Source organism: Grampus griseus (genome assembly GCF_964374135.1).
Source record: "Grampus griseus genome assembly, chromosome: X".
Lineage (NCBI taxonomy): Eukaryota > Metazoa > Chordata > Mammalia > Artiodactyla > Delphinidae > Grampus > Grampus griseus.
This window is the reverse complement of record NC_138999.1, coordinates 69,757,584-69,779,898: the sequence shown is the minus strand read 5'-3', so window position 1 is coordinate 69,779,898 and position 22,315 is coordinate 69,757,584.

The window sequence follows — 22,315 nt, the reverse complement described above, 5'->3', positions numbered from 1 at the left end:
ATGCTTCTGTGTGTGATTTTGTCTGTATAGATTTACTTTTACCATTTGTCCTAGGGTTCAGTCTGTCTTTTTTATTTTTTATTTTTTTAGTATAGTTTTTAGCACTTGTTATCATTTGGTGGATTTGTTTTTTGGTTTGGTTGTTCTCTTCTTCCTTACTTTCTTTTTTAAAATTACTTTAAAATTTTTTTAAGTAATTATGTTTTTATTAAAAAACTTTTAAATTTTATTTTATTATATTTTATTTTTTCTTCCTTTCTTTCTTTATTTTTTCTCCCTTTTATTCTGAGCCACGTGGATGACAGGCTAATGGTGCTCCAGCCAGGCATAAGGGCTGTGCCTCTGAGGTGGGAGAGCCAAGTTCAGGACATTGGTCCATAAAAGACTTCCCCACTCCACATAATATCAAATGGTGAAAATCTCCCAGAGATCTCCGTCTCAACGTCAAGCCCAAGCTCCACTCAAAGACCAGCAAGATACAGTGCTGGACACCCTATGCCAAACAACAAGTAAGATAGGAACACAATACCACCCATTAACAGAGAGGCTGCCTAAAATAATAATAATGCCACAGACATCCCAAAACACACCACCAGACATGGACCTGCCCAACAGAAAGACAGATCCAGCCTCATCCACCAAAATCCAGGCACTAGTCCCCTCCACCAGGAAGCCTAAACAGCCAACAGAACCAACCGTAGCCACTGGGGGCAGACACCAAAAACAATGGGAACTACGAACCTGCAGCCTGCAAAAAGGAGACCCCAAGCACAGGAAATTAAGCAAAATGAGAAGACAGAGAAACACACAGCAGAAGAAGGAGCAAAGTAAAAGACCACCAGACCTAACAAATTAAGAGGAAATAAACAGTCTACCTGAAAATGATAATAAAGATGACCCAAAATTGAGGAAAGAGATTGGAGAAAATACAAGAAAAGTTTAACAAGGACCTAGAAGAACTAAAGATCAAACAAACAGTGATGAACAACAAAATAAATGAAATTAAAAATTTTCTAGAAGGGATCAATAGCAGAAAAACTGAGGCACAAGAACAGATAAGTGACCTGGAAGATAAAATAGTGGAAATAACTACTGAGCAGAAAAAAGAAAAAGGAATGAAAAGAATTGAGGACAGTCTCAGAGACCTCTGGAAAAGCATTAAATGCACCAACATTTGAATTATAGGAGTCCCAGAAGAAGAAGAGAAAAAGAAAGGCACTGAGAAAATATTTGAAGAGATTACAGTTCAAAACTTCCCTAATATGGGAAAGAAAATAAATAATCAAGTCCAGGAAGCACAGAGAGTCCCATACAGGATAAATGCAAGAAGAAACATGACAAGACACATATTAATCAAACTATCAAAAATTAAATATAAAGAAAAAATATTAAAAGCAGCAAGGGAGAAACAAAACATAACATCCAAGGGAATCCCCATAAAGTTAAGAGCTGAACTTTCAGCAGAGACTCTGCAAGCCATAAGGGAGTGGCAGGGCATATTTAAAGTGATGAAAGGGGAAAACCTACAACAAAGATTACTCTACCCAGAAAGGATCTCATTCAGATTTCATGGAGAAATTAAAACCTTTATAGACAAACAAAAGCTGTGAGCGTTCAGCACCACCAAACCAGCTTTACAACAAATGCTAAAGGAACTTCTCTAGGCAGGAAACACAAAAGAAGGAAAAGACTTACAATGTCAAACCCAAAACAATTAAGAAAATGGTAATAGGGACATACATATAGATAATTACCTTAAAGGTAAATGTATTAAATGTTCCAACCAAAAAACACAGACTGACTGAATGGATACAAAAACAAGACCCATATATATGCTGTCTACAAGAGACGAACTTCAGAGCTAGAGACACACACAGACTGAAATATGGGGATGGAAAAAGATATTCCATGCAAATGGAAATCAAAAGAAAGCTGGAGTAGCAATTCTCATATCAGACAAAATAAACTTTAAACAAAGTCTATTACAAGAGACACAGAAGGACACCACATAATGATCAAAGATCAATCTAAGAAAAAGATATAAAAATTGTATTTAGTTTTGCACACAACATAGGAGCACCTCAATATATAAGGCAAATATTAGCAGCCATAAAAGGGGAAATCGACTGTAACACAGTCTTGTAGGGAACTCTAACACTCCACTTTCACCAATGGACAGATCATCCAAAATGAAAATAAATAAGGAAACACAAGCTTTAAATAATACATTTTAAAAGATGGACTTAATTGATATTTATAGGACATTCCAATAAAAAATAACAGAATAAACTTTCTTCTCAAGTGCTCATGGAACATTCTCCAGGATAGATCATATCTTGGGTCACAAATCAGGCCGTGGTAAATTTAAGAAAATTGAAATCATAATAAGTATCTTTTCCAACCAAAATGCTCTGAGAGTAGATAACGATTACAGGAAAATAATCTGTAAAAAATACAAACACATGGAGGCTTAACAACAAACTACTTAATAACCAAGCAATCACTGAAGAAATCAAAGAGAAAATCAAAAAACACCTAGAAACAAATGACAATGAAAACATGACAACCCAAATCCTATGGGATGCAACAAAAGCAGTTTTAAGAGGGAAGGTTACAGCAATAAAATCCTACTTTAAGAAACAAGAAACATTTCAAATAAACAACCTAACCTTACACCTAAAGCAATTAGAGAAAGAAGAACAAAAAAACCCCTCAAACTCAGCAGAATGAAAGAAATCATAAAGATCATATCAGAAATAAATGAAAAAGAAATGAAGGAAATGATAGCAAAGATCAATAAAACTAAAAGCTCGTTCTTTGAGAAGATAAAAAAATTGATAAACCATTAGCCAGACTCATCAAGAAAAAAAGGGAGAAGACTCAGATCAATAGAATTAGAAATGAAAAATGAGAAGTAACAACTGACACTGCAGAAATACAAAGTATCATGAAAGATTATTACAAGCAACTATATGCCAATAAAATGGACAACCTGGAAGAAATGGACAAATTCTTAGAAATGCCCAACTTATGAGACTGAACCAGGAAGAAATAGAAAATATGAAGAGACCAATCACAAGCACTGAAATTGAAACTGTGAGTAAAAATCTTCCAACAAACAAAAGCCCAGGACCAGATGTCTTCACAGGTGAATTCTATCAAACATTTAGAGAAGAGCTAACACCTATCCTTCTCAAACTCTTCCAAAATATAGCAGAGGGAGGAACACTCCCAAACTCATGTTACGAAGCCACAATCATCCTGATGCGAATACCAGACAGATGTCACTAACAAAGAAAACTACAGGCCAATATCACTGATGGACATAGATGCAAAATCCTCAACAAAATACTAGCAAACAGAGTACAACAGCACATTAATAGGATCATACACCATGATCAAGTGGGGTTTATCCCAGGAAGGCAAGGATTATTCAATATACACAAATCAATCAATGTGATACACCATATTAACAAATTGAAGGAGAAAAACCATATGATCATCTCAATAGATGCAGAAGCAGCTTTTGACAATACTCAACACCGATTTATGATAAAAACCCTGCAGAAAGTAGGCATCGAGGGAACTTACCTCAACATAATAAAGGCCATATATGACAAATCCACAGCCAACATCATTCTGAATGGTGTAAAACTGAAACCATTTCCACTAAGATCAGGAAAAACACAAGGTTGCCCACTCTCACCACTATTATTCAACCTAGTTTTGGAAGTTTTAGTCACAGCAATCATAAAAGAAAAAGAAATAAAAGAAATCCAAATTGGAAAAGAAGAATGAAAGCTGTCAGTTTTTGCAGATGACTTGGTACTATACACAGAGAATCCTAAAGATACTATCAGAAAACTACTAGAGTTAATCAATGAATTTGGTAAAGTAGCAGAATACAAAATTAATGCCCATAAATCTCTGTCTGTCATGCATAGTGAAGTGGGTCAGAAAGTAAACAGAATTACTGTATGCTAACACATATATATAGAATCTAAAAAACAAACAAACAAAAGTGGTCATGAAGAACCTAGGGGCAAAATGGGAATAAAGATGCAGAGCTACTAGTGAATGGACTTGAGGATATGGGGAGGGGGAAGGGTAAGATGGGACAAAGTGAGAGAGTGGCATGAACATTTATACACTACCAAATGTAAAATAGATAGCTAGTGGGAAGCAGCTGCATAGCACAGGGAGATCAGCTTGGTGTTTTGTGACAACTTAGAGGGGTGGGATAAGGAGGGTGGGAGGGAGGTAGACGCAAAATGGAAGAGATATGGGGATATATGTATATGTATAACTGATTCACTTTGTTATAAAGCAGAAACTAACACACCATTTTAAAGCAGTTATACTCCAATAAAGATTAAAAAAAAAAAAAAGCAAGGCAAAGATGTACAAGGATTCTTAGTCAACAGTCCTGGACGTTGTAGCCACTGTCACAAGGAAAGAAAAATAAATAAATCTCCCTTGGAAAAGAAGAAATCATGCTATCTCTATTTGCTGACAGCTTAACTATGTACATACAAAATCACAAGGATTCTACCAAAAAAAAATTCTAAAAGTAATAAATAAATTTTGTAAGTTCACAGGATACAAGGTCAACACACAAAATTAATCAGCTGCATTTGTGTACTGAAAATATAGAAGTAGAAAAAGAAATTTTAAAACAAAATGTCATTTTCAGTTGCACAAAAAGTGCAATAATTATCTGTGAATCTAACCAAAACATGTACATGTTCTATATGATGAAAATTACCAACCACTTATGAAAGAAATCAAAGAAAAACTAAATACCTTAATAAATACTGTGTTCATAGATTAAAGACTCAACATCGTAAAGTCAATTCTCTCTAAAGTTACCTATAGGTTAAATGGAATTCCTATAAAACTCCCAGCAAGGCATTTCATAGATGAAGAGGGCTTATTCTAAAATTTAAACAAAGAGGGCAAGACAATAAAATAGTCAGAACAAGTATGAAAAAAAAGAAGAAAAATCAAATAGGAGGAATCTCTCTTCCTAATATATGTCTTACTATTTACCTCCCCTAATCAAATCAATATGGCACTAGAGGAGGGATAGATATTAATAAATACCACAGAATAGAGAATCCACAAGTAGATTCATACAAATATACCTAGTTATTCTTAACCAAGAAGCAAAAGCAAACAATGAAAGAGGGATAGGTTTTTAAATAAATAGTGATAGTAATTGGACATCCATAAGCCAGAGAGAAATAAATTATACAAAATTTAACTCAGAATTGATCATGGACATAAATGTAAAACAAAGAACTCTAAAACTTTTAGAAAAATTCACAGGAAATCTTCAGGACTTAAGACTAGGCAAAGAGTTCCTAGACTTTATACTAAATGCATGATCCATAAAATGAAAAATCAATAATTTGGACCTCATCAATATTATTTTTTTTCTCTATGAGAGATTGTGTGAAGAAGTTGATTAGGGAAAGTAAATACTGTGAGAAAATATGTACACATTACTTTTTGTTTTCTATTTTTGCTGTAACAAATTGTCACCAATTTATTAGCTTAAAACAACACAAATTTATTATCTTACAGTTCTACATGTCAGGAGTCCAAAATGGCTCTTACTGGGCTAAAACCAAGATGTTTGCAGAACTTCTTTCCTTTCTGGTAGCTGTAGAGGAGTATCTATTTTCTTATGTTTTTCAACTTCTGGATATTGTCCTCATTCCATCTTCAAGCCATCAGTGTCATCACTCCAACCTCTGCTTTCATAATCATGTCTTCTCCTCAAACTCTACTTCTCCAGCCTACATCTTTCATTTATAAGGCCCTTGTAATTATATTAGTCCCACCCAGACCGTCCAAGATAATCTCCCCTTCTCAGAGTAAAATTATTACCAACTGTAATTCAATCTGAAAATATATTTCTGTCCCACTATTTACATAATATATACTTAGGTTTAGAGGATTAATATGTGGGCATTTTTGGAGTGGGTGTCATTATGTTGTCTATCAGAATCACATATCAGAGGACTTGTATTTAGAATATAAAAATAATTATAAATCTCAACATTGAAAATCAAATGATTTAATTGTGAAATGGGTTAAAGATATGCACAAACAACTCACCAAAAATATATACATATAAGAAATAAGCACACTAAACTATGTTGAACATCATTAACCATTAGGTAAATGCAAATTAAAATCACAATGAGATATTACTGCACAGCTGTCAAGACAGTATATATATGTGTGTGTATATATATATACATATATATATATATATATATACACACACATATATATGTATACATCATGCCAAAAAACTGTCAAGAATTTGGAGAAACTAAGTCATACTTTGCTGATCAGAATGTAACATGATAAATCCACTCTAGAAAAGTGTTTGACAGGCTTTTTTATAAACTAAAAATTACATGATACAGTACATAAAAAATCCTAAAGACACCACCAGACACTAGCTCATCAATGAATTTGGTAAAGTTGTAGGTTAAAAATTAATACACAGAAATTTGTTGCATTTCTATAAACTAAAAATGAAAGATCAGAATGAGAAATTTCAAAAACAATCGCATTTACCATCACATCAAAAAGAATAAAACACATAGAAATATACCTACCTAAGGAGACAAAAGATCTGTACTCTGAAAATAATAAAACACTGATGAAAGAAATATATGACACTAACAGATGGAAAGATATACCATGATCTTGGATTGAAAGAATCAATAATGTCAACATGACTATACTACCCAAGACAATCTACAGATTTAATGCAATCCCTATCAAATTACCAATGACGTTTTTCACATAACTAGAACAAAAAAATCTTAAAATTAGTATGGAAAAACAAAAGACTCTGAATAGCCAAAGCAATCTTAAGAAAGAAAAGCAGAGCTGGAGGAATCAGTCTCCCTGACTTCAGACTATACTACAAGGCTATAGCCATCAAACAGTATGGTACTGGCACACAAATAGAAATATAGATCAATGAACAGGAGAGAAAGCCCAGAAATAAACCCACACACCTATGGTTGATTAATCTATGACAAAGGAGGCAGGACTATACAATGGAGGAAAGACAATCTCTTCAATAAATGGCCCTGGGAAAACCAGACAGATACATGTAAAAAAAAAAAAAAAGAAATTAGAACATGCTTTAACACCATACACAAAAATCAACTCAAAATGGATTAAAGACCTAAATGTGAGACCAGACATTATAAAACTTTTAGAGGAAAGTGTTTAGACAGAACACTCTCTGACATAAAGCACAGCAATATCTTTTTGATTCATCTCCCAGAATAATGGAAATCAAAACAAAAATAAACAAATGGGACCTAATTAAACTCAAAAGCTTTTGTACAGCAAAGGACACCATAAACAAAATGAAAATACAACCCACAGAATGGGAGAAAATACTTGCAAATGATGTGACCAAAAAGGGATTACTCTCCAAAATTTACAAATAGCTCATGTGGCTTAATATTATCAAAACAAACAACCCAATCAAAAAATGGGTAGAAGGCCTAAATAGACATTTCTCCAAAAAAGACATGCAGATGTCCAAGATGCACATGAAAAGATGTTGAACATCACTAATCATTAGAGAAATGCAAATCAAAACTCCAATGAGTTACTACCTCACACCAGTCAGAATGACTAACATCAAAAAATCCACAAAAAAATAAATACTGGAGAGGGTGTGGTGAGAAGGGAACTCTCCTACACTGTCGGTGGGAATGTAAATTGGTGGAGCCACTATGGAGAACAGTATGGAGGTTCCTTAAAATACTAAAAATAGAGCTACCATATCATACTGCAATCCCACTCCTGGGCATATACCTGGGTAAAAGATTGGTCCAAAAGGAAACATGCACCCCAGTGTTCATTGCAGTGCTGTTTAAAATAGCCAAGACATGGAAGTATCCAAAATTTCCATCAACAGAAGAATGGATAAAGAAGATATGGTACATATATACAATGGAATAATACTCAACCCTTAAAAAATGAAATAATACCATTTGTGGCAACATGGATGGACCTAGAGATTGTCATACAGAGTGAAGTAAGTCAGACAGAGAAAGAGAAGTATCATGTGATATAACTTATATGCAGAATCTAAAAAAAAATTGATACAAGTGAGCATATTTACAAGACAGAAACAGACTCACAGACTTAGAGAACAAACTTATGGTTACCAGGGGGGAAGGATGGGGGGAGGGACAGTTAGGGAGTATGGGATTAACATGTACACACTGGTATATTTAAGATGGATAACCAACAAGGACTTACTGTATAGCACAGGGAACTCTGCTCAATATTCTGTAACAACATAATTGGGAAAAGTATTTCAAAAAGAATATATATATAACTGAATCACTTCGTTGTACACCTGAAACTAACACAACATTGTTAATCAACTGTACTCCAACATAAAATAAAAAGTTAAAAAAAATGAATTTACCAATAATTCTCAATTATTGCACTACTCGGCATCCATACCAGAGAAATGAAAATGTATTTTCATGCAACGTTTTGTACATAAATACACACAACAACTTTATTTTTGATAGCCCCCAAATGTAAACTACCCAAATGTACTTCAATGGGGGAATCTTTAACCAAACTGAAGTATACTGTGAAATGCTCCTCAGCAGTAAAAAGAATAAATTATTGATACATGCATCAACTTATATATATCTCAATGAAATTATCCTGAGTGGAAAAAAAATACTGAATGAATATCTACCAAATTTTTACACTTACTTAACATTTGCAAAGTAATATAATTGTAGATGGATAGTAGACTTGTGGTTGTCAGTGGTTAAGGATAGGTAGGGTTTTGGTAGGTGTGAATATAAAGGGCGAGCACCAGGGAATCATGTGTTTATGGTACAGCATGGGGGTTAAGTATCTTGATTGTGGTGGCGGTTGCATGAAGCTAAACATGTATTCAATTCTTGCATAGAGCCTCACATGCACACACACATATGTACACACACATATAGATGAGTACATATAATAACTAACGGAATCTCAGTAAGCTGAAAGATTGCTCCAGTGTCAATTGCCTGATTTTGATATTGTACTATAGGTATGAAAGCTGTAGTTGGGAGAGTCTGGGTAAAGAGTTTATAGGATCTTCCTGTAAATTTTCTTGCATACACATGTGAATCTATAGTTATTTCAAAATAATGCATTGTTTTGTTTTGTTTTGTTTTTTGTAAATTGAGTTACAACGAAAATTATCAGATAGATTTTTCCAGGAAATAAAAATGTATAAATTTCTCATGCTTTCCAAGAATTTATATGTTAGGAGATAGATGTTGTGGCCATTTTACTTTCACTTAAGCTTTAAGTATTAGGGGTAATCTGAATTGTTGCATCCTGCCTAAAGTTAGTGTGGATTAACTATTTTATAAAACTCCTTTAGTAGGGTATGATTGGCATGTAAAAACCTATACAAATTTAATGTTTACATCTTCATTATTTTGAAGTTAAATATATACCCATGAAATTATCATCACCATCAATGCCATAAACATTTCATCATCTCCCAAAGTTTTCTCCCAATTTCTTTATTATTACATTTTTTTATAAGAAGTAAAAACACTTAACATAAAGTTTACCCTCTTAGTAAAATTGAAGTATACACTACAGTACTGTAAGCTATGGGCAATTTGCTGTATAGGTGTTAGTTGAAATTTCTTTCACTTTGACAATCATCTCCCAAATTCTCACTCTCAGAAATTCTAGCAATTTCCATTCTAAATTCTGTCTCTGTGAATTTGATTATTTTAGATTCCACATATAAGTGAGATAATAGAATATTTGTCTTTCTCTGTCTGGCTTATTTCACTAAGCATAATGTCCCCCAGGTAAATCCATGTTGCCAAAAATGGCAGGATTTCCTTCCATTTCTTAGGTTGAATAATATTCCACTGTATGTATGTATGTATGTATATATATATATATATATATACCACATTTTCTTTATCCAGTTATCCGACAACAGACATCTAGGTTGTTTCCATATCTTCAGTGTTGTGAATAATGCTGCAATAAACATGGGACTACAGGTAACTCTTTGAGATGCTCATTTTAGTCCCTTTGGACAAATATCTAATAGTAGAATTGATTGATGATATGTAAATTCTATTTTTAATTTTTTGAGGAAATTTCATACTATATTCCATAATGGTTGTGCTAATTAACATTTCCATCAACTGTATACCAGAGTTCTCTTTTCTCCACATGCTCACCAACACTTTTTTCTTTTTTTTAAATAATGGACATCCTTACAGGTGTGAGATGAGATATCAATGTGGTTTTAATTTTCATTTCTCTGGTGATTAGTGATGTTGACACATTTTCATATGCCAATTGACCATTTGTATGTCTTCACTGGAAAAAAAATGTCTATTCAGGTCATTTTCCCATTTTTTAATTGTGTTATTTATCTTGCTGCTATTCAGTTGTAGAAGCTACTTATATATTTTAGATATTAACCCCTTATCAGATATATGTTGTGTAAAAATTTTATCTAATTCCATAGGTTGTCTTTCCATCCTGTAGTTTCCATTGTTGTGCAGAAATTGTGTAGCTTGACATCATCCCACTTGTTTGTTTTTGCTTTTATTGCTTGTGCCTTTGATGTTGCATAAACAAAAACAAAAAATCATTGCCAGGATTGTATCAAGGAGACTTTCCTTCATGTTTTCTTCTGATAATTTAAGAGTTTCAATTCTTATATTTATGTCTTTAATCCATTTTGAGTTGATTTTTATGTATGGTATAACATAATAATCCAATTTCCGTCTTTTTCATGTGGATATCCAGTTTCTCAACACCATTTGTTGAGGAGACTATTCTTTTCCTACTGTTTAATTGTGGCACCTTTGTCAAAGGTCACATATATGTGGGTACATTTCTCGGCCCTATATTTTGTTACAACCATCTTTGAGTCTGTTTTTGTGCCAGTACCATACTGTTTTAATTACAATAGCTGTGTAATATAGTTTGAATTCAGGAAGTGTGATACCTCCAACTTTACACTGTTAGCTGTGGGCTTGCCATGCATGGCCTTTACTTTCTTGAGCAACATTCCTTTTACACCTAATTTGTTCAGAGTATTTATCATGAAAGGCTGTTGATTTTTGTCAACAACATTTTCTCTATCTATTGAGATGATTTTTATTCTTCATTCTATTAATGAGGTATATAACATTTATTGATTTGCATATGTTTGTCCTTGCACCCCTGGGATAAATCTCATTTTATCATAATGTATGATACATTTAATGTGCTGCTGAATTTGATTTGCTAGTATTTTGTTGAATATTTTTGAATCTACGTTTTTTGTGGTCTATTGGCCTGTAATTTTCTTTTCTTGTAGTGTCCTTGTCTGTCTTTGGAATCAGAGTAATACTGACCTCATAAAATATTTTAAGTGATTCTCTTTTCAAATTTGTAAAACAGTTTAAGAAGGACTGACACTCTTTCTTCTTTAAGTGTTTGGTATAATTCAACAGAAAAGGCTGGACATTTTTTGCTGTTGGGAGGTTTTGGATTACTGAATCAATCTCCTTACTCAGTATTGGTCGGTTCAGAAATTCTATTTCTTCATGATTCAGTCTTGGTAGGTTGAAAGTTTCTCGGAATTTACCCATATCGTCTAGGTTGTCCAATTGCTTGGCATATAATTGTTCATAGTAGTCTTTGATGTCCTTTGTATTTCTGTGGTATCACCTGGAATGTCCCCACTTTCATTCATTATTTTATTTATTTGAGTCTTCTCTATTATTTCATAAATATTCCAGCTAAGGGTAAGTCAATTTAACTTACCTTTTCAAACACCAACTCTAATTTTGTTCATGTTTTTATTATTTTTTTCTTACCTTTATTTCATTTCTTTCTGCTTTACTATTTTATTTGTCCTGCTAACTTGATATAGTTTATTCTTCTTTTTTTGTTTGTTTGTTTTGTTTATCTGAAAAAGTCTCTATTTTTCCTTCAATTTTTTTTTATTGGAGTATAATTACTTTACAATGGTGTGTTAGTTTCTGCTTTACAACAAAAGGAATCAGTTATATATATACATATGTTCCCATATCTCTTCCCTCTTGCATCTCCCTCCTTCCCATCCTCCTTATGCCACCCCACCAGGCGGTCACAAAGCACCGAGCAAATCTCCCTGTGCTATATGGCTGCATCCCACTATCTATCTACTTTATGTTTGGTAGTGTATATATGTCCATACCTCTCTCTTGCTTTGTCACAGCTTACCCTTCCCCTTACCCATATTTTCAAGTCCATTCTATAGTAGGTCTGTGTCTTTATTCCTGTTTCACCCCTGGTTCTTCATGACATTTTTTTTCTTAAATTCCATATATATGTGTTAACATACGGCATTTGTCTCTCTCCTTCTGACTTACTTCACTCTGTATGACACACTCTAGGTCTATCCACCTCATTACAAATAGCTCAATTTCGTTTCTTTTTATGGCTGAGTAATATTCCATTGTATATATGTGCCACATCTTCTTTATCCATTCATCTGATGATGCACACTTAGGTTGTTTCCATCTCTGGGCTATTGTAAATAGAGCTGCAATGAACATTTTTGTACATGACTCTTTTTGAATTATGGTTTTCTCAGGGAATATGCCCAGTAGTGGGATTGCAGGGTCATATGGTAGTTCTATTTGTAGATTTTACGGAACCTCCATACTGTTCTCCACAGTGGCTGTATCAATTTACATTCCCACCAACAGTACAAGAGGGTTCCCATTCTTCAACACCTTCTCCAGCATTAATTGCTTCTGATTTTTTGATGATGGCCATTCTGACTGGTGTGAGATCATATCTCATTGTAGTTTTGATTTGCATTTCTCTAATGATTACTGATGTTGAGCATTCTTTCATGTGTTTGTTGGCAGTCTGTATATCTTCTTTGGGGAAATGTCTATTTAGATCTCCTGCTCAATTTTGGATTGGGTTGTTTGGTTTTTTTGTTATTAAGCTGCATGAGCTGCTTATAAATTCTGGAGATTAATCCTTTGTCAGCTGTTTCATTTGCAAATATTTTCTGCCATTCTGAGGGTTGTCTTTTGGTCTTGTTTATGGTTTCCTTTGCTGTGCAAAAGCTTTGAAGTTTCATTAGGTCCCATTTGTTTATTTTTGTTTTTATTTTCATTTCCCTAGGAGGTGGGTCAAAAAGAATCTTGCTGTGATTTATGTCATAGAGTGTTCTGCCTATGTTTTCCTCTAAGAGTTTGATAGTTTCTCGCCTTACATTTAGGTCTTTAATCCATTTTGAGCATATTTTTGTTTATGGTGTTAGGGAGTGATCTATCTCATACTTTTACATGTACCTGTCCAGTTTTCCCAGCAACACTTATTGAAGGGGCTGTCCTTTCTCCACTGTACATTCCTGCCTCCTTTATCAAAGATAAGGTGATGATATGTGTGTGAGTTTATCTCTGGGCTTTCTACCCTGTTCCATTGATCTTTCTGTTTTTGTGCCAGTACCATACTGTCTTGATTACTGTAGCTTTGTAGTATAGTCTGAAGTCAGAGAGCCTGATTCCTCCAGCTCTGTTTTTCGTTCTCAAGATTTCTGTGGCTATTCAGAGTCTTTTGTGTTTCCATACAAATTGTGAATTTTTTTGTTCTAGTTCTGTGAAAAATGCCAGTGGTAGTTTGGTTGCGATTGCATTGAATCTGTAGATTGCTTTGGGTAGTATAGTCATTTTCACAATGTTAATTCTTCCAATCCAAGAACATGGTATATCTATCCATCTATTTGTATCATCTTTAATTTCTTTCATCAGTGTCTTATAATTTTCTGCATAAAGGTCTTTTGTCTCCTTAGGTAGGTTTATTCCTAGATATTTTATTCTTTTTGTTGCAGTCGTAAATGGGAGTGTTTTCTTGATTTCACTTTCAGAATTTTCATCATTAGTATATAGGAATGTCAGAGACTTCTGTGCATAATTTTGTATCCTGCTAGATTACCAAATTCATTGATTAGCTCTAGTAGTTTTCTGGTAGCATCTTTAGGATTCTCTATGTATAGTATCATGTCATCTGCAAACAGTGAAATCTCTACTTATTTTCTGATTTGGATTCATTTTATTTCCTTTTCTTCTCTGATTGCTGTGGCTAAAGCTTCCAAAAATATGTTGAATTAGAGTGGTGAGAGTGGGCAACCTTATCTTGTTCCTGATCTTAGTGGAAATGCTTTCAGTTTTTCACCATTGAGGATTATGTTGGCTGTTGGTTTGTCATATATAGCCTTTATTATGTTGAGGAAAGTTCCCTCTATGCCTACTTACTGCAGGGTTTTTATCATAAATGGGTGTTCAGTTTTGTAGAAAGCTTTCTCTGCTTCAATGAGATGATCATATAGTTTTTCCCGTTCAATTTGTTAATATGGTGTATCATGTTGATTGATTTGTGTATATTGCAGAATTCTTGCATTCCTGAAATAAACCCTACTTGATCATGGTGTATGATGCATTTAATGTGCTGTTGGATTCTGTTTGCTAGTATTTTGTTGAGGATTTTTGCATCTATGTTCATTAGTGATATTGGCCTGTAGTTTTCTTTCTTTGTGACATCCTTGTCTGGTTTTGGTATCAAGGTGTTGGTGGCCTCGTAGAATGAGTTTGGGATTGCTCCTCCCTCTGCTATATTTTGGAAGAGTTTGAGAAGGATAGGTATTAGCTCTTCTTTAAATGTTTGGTAGAATTCGCCTGTGAAGCCATCTGGTCCTGGACTTTATTTCCTGGAAGATTTTTAATCACAGTTTGAATTACAGTACTTGTGATTGGTCTGTTCATATTTTCTATTTCTTCCTGATTCAGACTTGGCAGGTTGTGCCTTTCTCAGAATTTGTCCAGTTACTCCAGATTGTCCATTTTATTGGCATAGAGTTGCTTGTAGTAATCTCTAATGATCTTTTGTATTTCTGCAGTGTCAGTTGTTACTTCTCCTTTTTCATTTCTAATTCTATTGATTTGAGTCTTCTCCATTATTTTCCTGATGAGTCTGGCTAATGGTTTATCAATTTTGTTTATCTACTCAAAGAACCAGCTTTGAGTTTTATTGATCTTTGCTATTATTTCCTTCATTTCTTTTTCATTTATTTCTGATCTGATTTTTATGATTTCTTTCCTTCTGCTAACTTTGGAGTTTTTTTTGTTCTTCTTTCTCTAATTGCTATAGGTGCAAGGTTAGGTTGCTTATATGAGATGTTTCCTGTTTCTTAAGGTAGGATTTTATTGCTATACACTTCACTCTTAGGCTTCCCTGGTGGCACAGTGGTTGAGAGTCTGCCTGCCGATGCAGGGGATGCGGGTTCATGCCCCAGTCCGGGAGGATCCCACATGCCGCAGAGTGGCTGGGCCTGTGAGCCATGGCCGCTGAGCCTGCGTGTCCGGAGTCTGTGCTCTGCAACGGGAGAGGCCACAACAGTGAGAGGCCTGCGTACTGCAAAAAAAAAAAAAAAAAAACCTTCACTCTTAGAACTGCTTTTGCTACATCCCATAGATTTTGGGTCATCGTGTCTCCATTGTCATTTGTTTCTAGGTATTTTTTTTTATTTCCTCTTTGATTTCTTCTGTGATCACTTCATTATTAAGTAGTGTACTATTTAGCCTACATTTGTTTGTATTTTTTATATATCTTTTCCTGTAATTGATATCTAGTCTCATAACATTGTGCTCGGAAAAGATACTTGGTACAATTTCAATTTTCTTAAATTTACCAAGGCTTGATTAGTGACCCTAGATATGATCTATCCTGGAGAATGTTCCATGAGCACTTCAGAAAAGTGTGTATTTTCTTGTTTTTGGATGGAATGTCCTATAAGTATCAATTAAGTCCATCTTGTTTAATGTATCATTTAAAGCTTGTGTTTCCTTATTTAGTTTCATTTTGGATGATCTGTCTATTTGTGAAAGTGGGCTGCTAAAGCCCCCTACCGTGAATGTGTTACTGTTGATTTCCCCTTTTATGGCTGTTAGTTTTTGCCTTATGTATAGGGGTGCTCCTATGGTGCGGGCATAAATATTTACAATTGTTATATCTTCTTCTTGGATTGATCCCTTGATCATTATGTAGTGTCCTTCTTTTTCTCTTCTAATAATCTTTATTTTAACGTCTATTTGTCCGATATGAGAATTGCTACTCCAGCTTTCTTTTGGTTTCCATTTGCATGAAATATCTTTTTCCATCTGCTTACTTTCAGTCTGTATGTGTCCCTAGGTCTGAAGTGAGTCTCTTGTAGACAGCAAATATATGGGTCTTGATTTTGTATCCATTCAGCCAATCTGTGTCTTTTGGCGGGAGCACTTATTCCATTTACATTTAAGGTAATTATCGATATGTATGTTCCTATTCCCATTTTCTTAATTGTTTTTGGGTCGTTATTGTAGGTCTTTTCCTTCTCTCGTGTTTCTTGCCTAGCAAAGTTCCTTTAGCAGTTGTTTTAGAGATGGTTTTGTGGTGCTGAACTCGCTCAGCTTTTGCTTGTCTGTAAAGGTTTTAATTTCTCCATGAAATCTGAATGAGATCCTTGCTGGGTAGAGTAATCTTGGTTGCAGGATTTTCTCCTTCATCACTTTAAATATGTCCTGCCACTCCCTTCTGGCATGCAGAGTTTCTGCTGAAAGAGCTCTCTTGAATGGCTTAGGAGGAAGCACTCCCGAATTATTCAGTCTACTAGAAAGGGACCCAAAGGGTTTTGCAAGTTCACGTGATCTAGGATGAACCCTCTGGCTGAGAATAGCCAAGGTCAAGGTATGGGTTTTATGAAACTAGGCATGTCTTTAGGGTGATCGGCATTCAAGGTCATCCTTTTCTTCTATCTACATCAACCCCGAATCCAATAAGTTCATGGGAGTGAACCAAGTACGTCAGCAAGAAAAGGAACTTGGGGATGATGGCTGACACTGTCTAAAGTCTCAGGAAATGTTCATGGGTCATCTCGTCGTCATGGGATTTAGAACAAGTGATTTCAATAGCTCTAGGTGGAGGAACTCCTTAAGAAAGTTATGTTTTTTGGTATGTCTACTTAAAAACAGTTTCCCCCAGACCTTTTGGGTCACTTTAGAAACTTTAGAGTTGGCATAAGTGGAATGACAGGGAGGGAATTCGTGGAATGTCTAGATCGTTTCCAAAGATGACCTACAGAAACATTCGTGGCTCAACAAGTCTCAGTGGACCTACGTTGGTCTCCTTATTACAGAAAGACTAAAGATGTTCCGATGTATGAGTCCACACCTCTAACATCACTTTGGGGAAAAAAACATTTTAAAAAAGTGATGCTGTGTGAAAATGTACGCTTCTAGACGTGATGAAATGGAATCATCCATTTGCCAGTCCAGAAACACTGGTGTCACAGACCCTGTTCACCATGGCTTCCTAGTTCCTGTTCGTGACTGATTCAGGTTTCTAAGGGTTCCGAATTCTTATTGTCTTTTTCTTCTTTTCTTCTCCATTCTTGTCTCAAAGAACTTTATGTTCCAAAAATATTCTTTTTACCTACCAAATCTTAGATTGTCTGTTTGTTCCAAAAACTTTTAGGTTGAGAATTTTTTTCTTTCTCTCTCTCTTTCTTTCTTTCTTTCTTTCTTTCTTTCTTTCTTTCTTTCTTTCTTTCTTTCTTTCTTTCTTTCTTTCTTTCTTTCTTTCTTCTTTCTCTCTCTTTCTCTTTCTTTCCCTCTTTCTTTCTCTCTTTCTTTCTCTTTCTCTCTCTCTCTTTCTCTCTCTCTTTCTCTCTCTCTTTCTTTCTCTCTTTCACTCTTTCCCTCTTTCTTTCTCTCTGTCTTTCTTTCTCTCTTTCTCTTTCTTTCTCTTTCTCTCACTTTTGTTTGTTAGAAGATTTTTAATCACAGTTTCAATTTCAGTGCTTGTGATTGGTCTGTTCATATGTTCTATTTCTTCCTGATTCAGTCTTGGCATGTTGTGCATTTCTAAGAATTTGTCAGTTTCTTCTAGGTTGTCCATCTTATTGGCATAGAATTGCTTGTGGTAATCTCTAATGATCTTTTGTATTTCTGCAGTGTCAGTTGTTACTTCTCCTTTTTCATTTCTAATTCTATGGATTTGAGTCTGCAGTGTCAGAGGCTGGTGTGATGTCGCACCAGCCTGAGGCACGCCATGCATTCTCCCGGGTGAGTTGTCCCTGGATCCTGGGTCCCTGGCTGTGCTGTGCTCACACACAGGCTTCTTGGTGACAGCAGCTGCAGGCTTAGCGTCTCATGCCCATCTCTGAGGTCCACGCTTTTAGCCGCATCTCACGCCCGTCTCTGGAGCTCCTTTAAACAGTGTTCTTAATCACCTCTCCTTGTGCAACAAGAAACAAAGAGGGAAGAAAAATTCTCTTGCCTCTTCGGCAGGTCGAGACTTTTTCCTGGACTCCCTCCTGGCTAGCCGTGGTGCACTAACCCCCCTGCAGGCTGTGTTCATGCTGCCAACCCCAGTCCTCTCCCAGCGCTCCAACCGAAGCCTTAGCCTCAACTCCCAGCCCCGCCCACCCCAGCAGGTGAGCAGACAAGCCTCTCGGTTTGGTGAGTGCTCTGCTTTGCCCTCCACACCCCTGTTGTTGTGTTCTCCTCTGCAGCTCTGAAGCTTTCCCCCTCCACTACCTGCAGTCTCCGCCAATAAAGGGGCTTCCTAGTGTGTGGAAACATTTCCTCTTTCACATCTCCCTCCCACTGGTGCAGGTCCTGTCCCTATCCTTTTGTCTCTGTTTATTCTTTTTTCTTTTGCCCTACCCAGGTACGTGGGGGGTTTCTTGCCTTTTGGGAGGTCTGAGGTCTTCTGTCAGCGTTCAGTAGGTGTTCAGTAGGAATTGTTCCATGTGTAGATGTATTTCTGGTGTATCTGTGAGGAGGAAGGTGATCTCCATGTCTTACTCTTCTGCCATCTTTCCAGAAGCCCCTCAACACCATTTATTGAAGAGACTATTCTTTTTTCATTTTATGTTCTTTGCTCCTTTGTTATAAATTAATTATATATATATATATATGTGTGTCAGTTTATTTGTAGGAATTCAGTTCTGTTCTACTGATCTGTGTGTCTGCTTTTATGCCAATTACATGCTCTTTTGATTACTATAGCTTTGTAGTATAATGTTAAGTAAATGAATGTGATACCTCTAGCTTTGTTCTTTTTTCTCAGAATCGCTTTGTCTATTTGAGGTCTTTGTGGTTTCAAATAAATTTTAGGATTTTTTTTCTATTTCTTTGAAAATGCAACAATTTTTAAAGGGATCACATTGAATCTGTAGATTACTTTAGGTAATATGGACATTTTAACAATGTTAATTTTTCCAGTCCATGAGCACAGAATATCTTTCCATTTATTTACGTCATCTTCAATTTCTTCAAACAGTATCTTACAATTTTCAGTGCACAGGTCTTTCACTTCCTTGGTTAAATATATTCCTACATATTTCATTGTTTTGTTGCAAATATAGATGGGATTGCTTTCTTATTTTCTCTTTCTGCTAGTTTGCTGTTAGTGTATAGAAATGCAACTTATTTCTGTATATTAATTTTGTACCCTGTAAATTTACTGTGTTCATTTATTATTTCTAATACTTTTTTGTAGAGTCTTTAGGGTTTTCTATGTATAGAATCATGTCATCTGTAAAACGTGATAGTTTAACTTCCTTTCCAATTTGGTTGCCTTTATTTTTTCTTTTTCTTGCTTAATTGCTATGGCTAGGTCTTCCAATATTAAGCTGAATAAGAGTGGTGAGAGTGTGTATCCTTGTTTCCTTTCTGTTTGTAAGGGGATAGGTTTCTGACTTTTACCATTGAGTATGATGTTAGCTGTATTTTTGTCATATGTGGCTTTTATTATTTTGATGTATGTCATTCTACACATATTTTATGGATAGTTTTAATAAAAATGTGTGTTTTATCCTGTAAAATACTTTTTCTGCATCTATTAAAATGATTATATGATTTTCATCTTTCATTTTGTTAATGTGGTGTATCATGTTTCCTTCTTTTGGTTGTCATTTACATGGAGTATCATCTTCTATGACTTCACTTTGACTATTTGTTTGTCTGTAGAGCTGAGATTATTCCCCTAGAGAGAGGCTATAGTTAGATCCTATTGTTTTTAACCCATCTAGCTACTCTGTGTCTTTTGATTAGTGAATTCAATCCATTTACATTTTGGGTGATCATTGATAAATGAGGATTTAGTACTGCTATTTAATATTTTCTTTCCTTTTTCCCTTATATCTCCATTGTTTCTTTTTCCTTGTGTTTCTGTCTTCTATTTGAGTTTAGTTGTTTTCTATGATGTTTTTCTCAGTTTCTTTTTTTTATGTTTTATATCTCTGCTCTAGATTTATGTTTTATTGTTACCATGAGATTTCTAAACAGAGACTCATAGATAATATAGTCATTTTTCTGCTGATAGCATCTTATTTTCATTTGCCTATATGTGTTCCATCCTTTTCCCCTTTTATGCTTTTGTTGACTTAAATTATCACTTTTTTGTTATGAATTTATTAGAAAATTGCAGTAGCTACTGTTATTTACTGTTGTTTCCCTTTAACCTTTATGATATAATTAAGTTTTTAACAAACTATTCTGACATAGTGTTGCAATTTTCTGATTCTGTCTTCCCATTTACCACCTTAATCAGAGTTCTGTTTATTTTTGCCTTTTTTATTCCAGGTAGAAGAACTTCTTTAAACATTTCTTGCAAGGCATGTCTAGGGTTGATGAAATCCATGAGATTTTGTTTGTCTGGGAAAGCCTTTATTTCTTCTTCATATCTGAAGGATAATTTTGCTGGATAGAGTATTCTTGGCTGAAAGTTTTCAATCTTTCAATATCTCTAGTATCCCATTCCACTCTGTCCTGGCCTGTGGATATTCTGCTGAGAAATCTGATGATAGCCCAATGGAGGTTCCTCTTTAGGTTACATCCTTTTTTCCATGGCTGCCTTTAAATTCTTTCTTTGTCATTGACTTTGACAATTTACTCTAATGTGTCATGGAGAAGGTCTTTTTGCATTGAGGTAATTAGGTGTTCTCTTAGCTTCATAGGCTTGCATATCCAGTTCATTCTACAGATATGACAAGTTTTCAGCTGTTATGTCTTTAAATAAACTCTCTGCTCCTTTCTCCCTCTCTTCTTCTAGGATGGCCGTTACCCTATTGTTTCTCTTCCTAATAGAGTTTGATAGTTCTCAAGGAAGTTCTTTTTTTTTTTTCTTTTAGATCTTAATATTCTTTCCTTTTTTACCTGTATCATTTCTAGATTTCTTTCTTTGGACTTACTAATTCTCTTTTCCATATAGTCTTCTATTTCCAATGCTTTCTAGTGCATTCTTCATCTCATTTATTGAGTTCTTTGGCTCCAGAATTTGTTTGGTTCTTCTTTTAGAGCTTCAGTCTATTTGGTAAAGTTTTCCTTCTGTTCATTAATTTTATTCCTGGACTCAGTGATCAGCTTTTATGCATTTTCTTGTAGCTCATTGTGTTTCTTCATGACAGCTATTTTGATTTCTCTATCAGATCACAATATTCCATGACTTTAAGTTTGGTTTCTGAAGAATTGTCACTTTCTTTATGTGATACCATTCTACCTGGTTTTTCATGGTATTTAATGAGTTGCTCTTCTGCTAATTAATTTGAGGAAGTAGTGTACACATTTCTTCTTAGGTAAAACTTTTTCTTTTTTATAAGTTTAATTTTAAAGTTTCAACAAGTTCAAAATTAAATGTTTTTTTTTTTTTTGTTATTTTCAGTAGGTGGTGCTATAGCACAAGGTTTTTGGGGTTTTATTGTTTTTTTTTTTTTTTTCCGGCACGCGGGCCTCTCACTGTTGTGGCCTCTCCTGTTGCGGAGCACAGGCTCTGGATGCTCAGGCTCAGCAGCCATGGCTCACAGGCCCAGCCACTCCATGGCATGTGGGATCCTCCTGGACCGGGGCACGAACCTGTGTCCCCTGCATCGGCAGGCAGACTCTCAACGACTGAGCCACCAGGGAAGCCCTATAGCACAAGTTTTTAGTTTCACTTACTTGAGCTGTCTCTGTTTATATTTGAGAATTCACACTTTCCACCCTTCACCACTTCTGCCAGAAGTGATGCTTGGTTTCCATTTTGCTGCTGTTTGTGCATCCATGGTCTCCAGTCCCTTGTTGCCACTGGTGTCACTGATACTGTCACTGTCACTTAGGGAACCAGGATGTTTTTTGCCTCTACCATGTTCATGGTCTTCTGGGTCACAGACTCTGCCACAACAGGGGGGAAGTTGGGG